Here is a 6,889-nt window from a genome sequence, read left to right as displayed (position 1 = left end):
ACGATCAGGAGCCGATAGTTTAGAAGAGTTAAAAATTATTCGTAGATAAGTAACTGAGGTTTTGAAATATGGGGGCTTCGATCTGGCCAAATGGGCCACCAATCATTCCAGCCTTTTGATTGATACAGGACCGGAAAAGTCTCTGGCTCTTGACTATTCTACATCCATCAAAACTCTTGGTATGAAATGGCATACTCGAAATGACGTGTTTCATTATAGCTTAGATAAGTCATTTGATTAATTACCACCAAAAAACGTAACATTTTGTCTGTCACAGCTCGTTTGTCTGATCCCTTAGGATTACTGTGTCCTTTAATAACTAAAGCTAAGATCTTGTTACAAGAACAGTGGCGTCAAAAATTAGATTGGGATGAATCGGTCCCTATGAGTCTGCTTACCAGTTGGAACAAGTTTAAGCTGAGTTTGCTGGAATTAAACAAGATCTCAATTCCTCGATATATCTGTCTGCCTGCATATGAATCTGTTCAGATCCACGGTTTCGCTGATGCTTCAAGTAAAGCCTATGGCGTTGCATATATGTCCGCACAAGGGTTGGGACAAAAAGTTTATCTAGATGGTTAAGCGCCAAATCACCTCTCAAGACGAAATCCATTCCAAGGCTCGAGCTATGTGCAGCGCACCTGCTTGTAAAACTCTGGGCTCAGTTAGCCCCATTAATATTTGGTCAGATTCTCAAGTCACTCTTTATTGGCTTAAAAGGGATCCATCCACACTAGCAACGTTCGTCGAGATCCAAGAGCTATCAGAGAATGTAGTGTGGCGTCATGTCCCTACAAGTGAGAATCCAGCTGATTTAGTGTCGCGTGGAACAGACGTGGACGGCTTGAAATGTTCTTTGTGCGAAAACGGGCCAGATTTTCTACTACGCAGTTACATCGAATGGCCTCACCTTCACCAGATTGATGTTTGTTTGGATTTGAAGCTTTCAGAGAACAAGAAAAGTGCTACAGTACACTCCATTGCGAAAAGTGAACCAAACGTGTGTAACGAACTAATTTTATGTGTCTGCACGCTACGAGATTCGTGCGGCTAGCTCAGAAGATTGTGTCTTCGTCCCACCAAATTTATATGACGTGATTGCCCGTAGATCAGTGAGAAAACAAAAGGTTCTAATGGCAACAGTGGGATTTATTCTCGTGGTATTTGTACAGCGGGTGTGTGGCTGGGCTGGCTTCGGTATCTCCTTGCTCTGGTTCCGCCGGCTGCTGGTGCTCCTCCTTCTGGATTGTCGACGCGTTGACTCGGCTTCCGCTTGGCTCCTGGGTCTCGGGACGCTCGTAGTGGCCGCCTCTGCTCGCTCGCCGACGCGCTGCTTCGCTTGTTGCGCCTTAGACTCGCAGAGAGTTCGGCCTTGTGGGCTTACGGAAGCGTCACCGTTCTCAGACTAGGGTGAACAAGCCTTGCTCTCCAGGCCGACGCCTTTCGAGGCAATACCTGTCCCTTGCTCTGTCCCGGACGGTCCCACTAGGTTCTTGCTTAGATCGCGCTGACAGTCAAGGCTGCTGCCAGGAAGCTGCCTAGCAGTTCACTTTGATTTACGCCTAGCGCAGACGAACGTTCCACCCGGCTTCACCCTAATGCGTGACGTCCGCGACGCTCCTGCGCTCCCCAATGAGCTCCGCGCGGCGATGGTAACGTGGCTGCCGGAAATGTCTGCTAGTGTCGCTGCCGATGTCCTCTGCGCTGTCTCCTGACCAGTAGCTTGTCGTTCTGGCACTCGGGGAGTTGGGCGGTTGCTGTTCGGGAACTTCGCCGGTAATCGCAGGGCTATCCAGGCGACCGCCTCTTGAAACCGCAAATCGATCTACCGCTCGTCCGTCACGACAGGTCCTGCTTGGTCGGGCAAGGTACGCTGGTATTTTAAAAGATCTTTAACTTTATGGTAAAATTGAGTTGCGCTCCTAATTGTTTTGTAATGGTGCGGTAGATTGTTCCATAACCGGATACCATTTATTAAAAATTGCCTTCTGGAACACAGTGTTTGTACTCGAGGGCATATGTAATTTTTGGATGAAAGTTCTATTGGATCTGCCACGAGTCTTGCCTTAACTTCCTCAAACGCCATCTGGTGCTCTGGTGTCCACTCCAACTTACTGCCTTTGCGCAGCAGGTCGTTCAGGGGTTTGACGATTCTGGAAAAATCTGGTACAAATCGGCGGTACCACGACGCTACTCCTAGGTATTGCCGGAGCTCTTTGACAGTCGATGGCGGCTCTAGTTCGGCGATGGCGGCTACTTTTTCTGGATCTGTTACTATTCCCTCGCTAGTCACTCGATGTCCCAGGTACAGCAGCTCCTTTTTGAAGAATTGGCATTTTTCTGGATTCAGCCTCAGGTTTGCCTCCTTTATACGCCGGAACACTTCCCTCAGGTTTCTTTTGTGTTCTTCCAGCGTGCGACCGATCACTATTATGTCATCCTGGTAAGTGAATGCGTGAGGTGACATCTCGGGGCCAATTGTCCAAGACTCGCTGAAACGTTGCTGACGCCGAGTGAAGTCCGAACGGCATTACCCTCCAATGAAACAAATCTTTGCCTGGTACAGTAAACGCTGTATATTGCCTGCTTCTCTCTTCCAGTGGGATCTGCCAGTATCCATCCTTCAGGTCCAAACTGCTGATGTACCGCGCTTCTCTTAGTTGATCTAGCATGTAGTTTATGCGGGCCAATGGCGCGTTGATCTGCCTGAAGTCGACACACAGTCTCCACTTGCCTGTCTTCTGTTGTATGAGCTGTATGGGCTCTTCGAATGCTCTATGAACCCCATTTGGAGAAGCTCGTCCACCTTTGCGTTGATTTCCCTTTGAATTTTTGGGTTCTTTGGGTAGTATCTCTGCTTGATTGGCTTGTCGTCCTTCATTTTGATCTGGAGTTCTGCCATATTCGAAGTTCTCGTCATTGTGCTGAAGTCTGCCAGCTCTGTTTCAAGGAACGCTGTAGTATCGTCCAACTCGTTTACTTGTTGAACGACTGCTACTGATAGCTTCTCCTCGAGCCATCCATTGTGTCGGTTCCTGGCTGGTATTATTATCTCGTGTCCAGCACACCTTATCTAGGTTCCGACTTGTTTCAGGAAGTTCCATCCCAACACTAATGGATCCACTACCCCGGGTAAAATCAACAGACTCATGGTCACTTGTTTGTTGCTGAATTTGACCTCCACCTCGAGCTGCGCATCAATTCCGCCGCACCTTCCATCTGCCAACCTAACTTGCCGTCTCGTCCTGGTAATCTTTTCTAGAGCAGCAATATTATCCGCCAATTCTTCGCTAACGAAGCTTGCCGTTGCTCCGGCGTCGATTGTGGCTTTGTAGCTTTTCCCACCAATCATCACAGCTGCGGACAACTGCTGCTCCTCCTCGATTAGCTTGCCCCTTAGTTTGGAGAGGTGGCATTGTGCGATCCCCGCTCGCCTCTCTGCGGATGAGATCGCCGGCCATTTCCCGATCGTTGGCAGCAATCGACGCTCCTAACACCCACCTTGCCGCATATCCAGCAAAACAGCATTCGCTGGTTTTGACATCCTCTAGTCCAGTGTCCGTTCCCACCGCATTTCCGACAGGCCTTCTGCGGGTCTTTGATATGGGTGGCATCTTGTGGCCTCTGTGTGTTGCTTGGCGGCCTCCACAAGGTATTGTTTGGCAGTCTCTGTTGCTGTGGGGGTGGTGCCCAATGGCCTCCGCGTGGTGCGTCTGTTGCCTGCTGTCGTCTGGCCTGGTGTGGTGGTGACCATTGGTCGTTTCCTCGTGTGTCCTGGTTATCTGTCTCCTCGCATCTTCTGCATGTCACCTGTGTTGGTGACGCCGACTTGGTCTTTGAGAACTTGTTCTCCTGTGCGAAAACTTTCCGTTCTTTTTCAAGTTCTTCGTACTCATCGGCTAGGATCATTAGCGTGTCCAGGTCCGACACTTTGTATGCTCTTAAGAACATCCGTAGGCTTGGGGTGCCTCACCATTGTCTGCATGTCGATCATGTAGTCCTTGAACGACTCGCTGAAGCCTTGCTTCCTTTGCCGGACCTGGTCCTCCAGCCTGGTGAAGAAATCTCTTTGCAGAAAATATGTGTGGAAGCTTTCAATTAATTCTGCCCAAGTTCTCCATTGCTTGTTGTTGGCGTTGAACCGTTTCAAAGCCCTTCCTTTTAGCAACTCCGGCACCGCTCGAGGGATCATATCAAGCTCCAAACCGTACGTGTTGGCGGACCATTCTACCTGCTCCAGGAACTCGAATGGTTTTTCCGCTCCGTCGAACCTGAACGACCATTCGCGGACCTGTTCAGCGACCTTTGCATAGTCCGACTGGCTTAGTCTCGGGGTCAGCGCTGCTGTTTTCTTTTCTGGGCTTGATTCTCTCCTGTGGGCCTCTTTTTGCATGTTGTCAATGCTCAGGCTTGCCACCAGGTTGTCCCCTTCAGCGTTCGTTAACGTAATGCTTCGGCCGGCTCTGCCGTGGTATGTCGCCTCCAGCTCGGTCCAGATGTCGACGAGTTGTGGATCGTTCTCTGTTTCTGAGTAGTATTCCGATAGTGCCTTCCTCATGTCGTCTAGCCTGCCCTCTAGGGCGACATTAAGCCTCTGTGCAACATGGGAGAAGTCCTCCTTCTTGAGGCGGTAAATCCACTTCTTTCCCATTTTTATTGTGCTGTTCTCACTGTTGGCGCCCCACGTTGGGCGCCAGATGTAACGAACTGATTTTATGTGTCTGCTCGCCACGAGATTCGTGCGGCTAGCTCAGAAGATTGTGTGTTCGTCCCACCAAATTTATATGACGTGATTGCCCGTAGATCAGTGAGAAAACAAAAGGTTCTAATGGCAACAGTGGGACTTATTCTCGTTGTATTAGTACAGCGGGTGTGCGGTTGGCTTCGGTATCTCCTTGCTCTGGTTCCGCCGGCTGCTGGTGCTCCTCCTTCTGGATTGTCGACGCGTTGACTCGGCTTCCGCTTGGCTCCTGGGTCTCGGGACGCTCGTAGTGGCCGCCTCTTCTCGCTCGCCGACGCGCTGCCTCGGGGTCGCTTGTTGCGCCTTAGACTCGCAGAGAGTTCGGCCTTGTGGGCTTAGGGAAGCGTCACCGTTCTCAGACTAGGGTGAACAAGCCTTGCTCTCCAGGCCCGGACGGTCCCGCTAGGTTCTTGCTCAGATCGCGCTGACAGTCAAGGCTGCCGCCAGGAAGCTGCCTAGCAGTTCACTTTGCTTTACGCCTAGCGCAGACGAACGTTCCACCCGGCTTCACCCTAATGCGTGACGTCCGCGACGCTCCTGCGCTCCCCAATGAGCTCCGCGCGGCGATGGTAACGTGGCTGCCGGAAATGTCTGCTGGTGTCGCTGCCGATGTCCTCTGCGCTGTCTCCTGACCAGTAGCTTGTCGTTCTGGCACTCGGGGAGTTGGGCGGTTCCTGTTCGGGAACTTCGCCGGTAATCGCAGGGCTATCCAGGCGACCGCCTCTTGAAACCGCAAATCGATCTACCGCTCGTCCGTCACGCCTGGTCCTGCTTGGTCGGGCAAGGTACGCTGGGTCTTAGACATCTTTCTTCCCCAAGCTGACGGAAGAGTAGGACTCTTCCGCTTGTCTCTGACAGACCCACCGGGCGACTCGCCAGGGTGTGGTCGTGACAAAGTTGGAAAACGAACGCCTTGACTTAGCCGTGTGATGCCTTCCGGAACTCAGCCACTTGTGTCTCAATTCGGAGATTCCTGATGTCCCAATCCCGAACGTCTCGACGTGGCGATCTTGCTCCTTGTATGCTTCCCACGGCGCTGTTTCCGACGACTCCCTTGGTTGTGGCTCCCTCGTAGATTACTTGCTTGACTGACTGTTCACTTGGTACTTTAACTGATCTTGAAGGTTTGACTCCTCGTGATCGACTGATCCAGCTGCCAGCGCTCTGCGGCCTTATATAGGGCCTCCGGGAACCGTTATTCCCCTTTTGCGCACGGCCCGCTGGATCTCTCCACTCTGGGTCCAAAGTCCGTGCCTCCTGGTTGACCCACTTGTCCTTCGCGTACCGCTTCCAATCGATGTTCCGCCCACTGCTGCCGTCCCGCTGATTCCCGTGATGCTTGTGGCACGCCTGTGTGCCGCTCCAGTGCCGAGATGTGGCACTTCTTCTCCCGGTCCAAAGTTCACGGGAGAGTCCAAAGTCCGGTGGAGTCCCGTTATCCGCTTTTGAACACGGCACTCTTGCCTTGCCCGCGAAGTCTCCATTCTCTCTCGATCTCCATCCTTGGTCTCTAAACTCTCTCGCTCTCCATCCGTGGTCTCCAAACTCTCTCGCTCTCCTTCCTTGGTCTCCAAGCTCTCTCGTTCTCCATCCAAGTCTCCAAACTCTCTCGCTCTACACCCTTGGTCTCCAAACTCTCTCGTTCTCCATCCAAGTCTCCAAACTCCTCGCCGCGCCGTTACTACGCGAATTCGCCGCGTATCTGGTAAGCGGCCGGCCATCTGCTGCTGCTTATATTTGTGGGGAGTTATTCAACTCCTCACACGTGTTCCTTGGTCTTATCGAAAGATGTCCGTCATGCGACAAACTACTCCGGATTATGGCATATGTACATCGTTTTACTAAAAAGAAAAAGGATCTATGCGAATGTGTTATTTCCGCAAGGGAATTGAGATTGTCGTTCCTAAGGCTAGTGCAAATAATTCAAGAACTTGAGTTGGGGTCAGAATTTTTAAAGTTGGAGAAATCTCAAGTTTTGGCCCCACAGCTTTAACGCTTAAGTCCCTTCATACACACATTCGACCTAGATGGGTTGACATTTCGATTAATTCGAGATGGAGGTAGATTGCTGAATGCATCAATTCCGTATGACGCAAAATTTCCGTTAATGCTCTCTCAATTTGTGAAGCTGTTTCTTCGCAATTTACA

This window comes from Drosophila subpulchrella, chromosome 3L (assembly GCF_014743375.2).
Source record: "Drosophila subpulchrella strain 33 F10 #4 breed RU33 chromosome 3L, RU_Dsub_v1.1 Primary Assembly, whole genome shotgun sequence".
Classification (NCBI taxonomy): Eukaryota; Metazoa; Arthropoda; class Insecta; order Diptera; family Drosophilidae; genus Drosophila; species Drosophila subpulchrella.
This window is presented reverse-complemented; position numbering follows the sequence as displayed.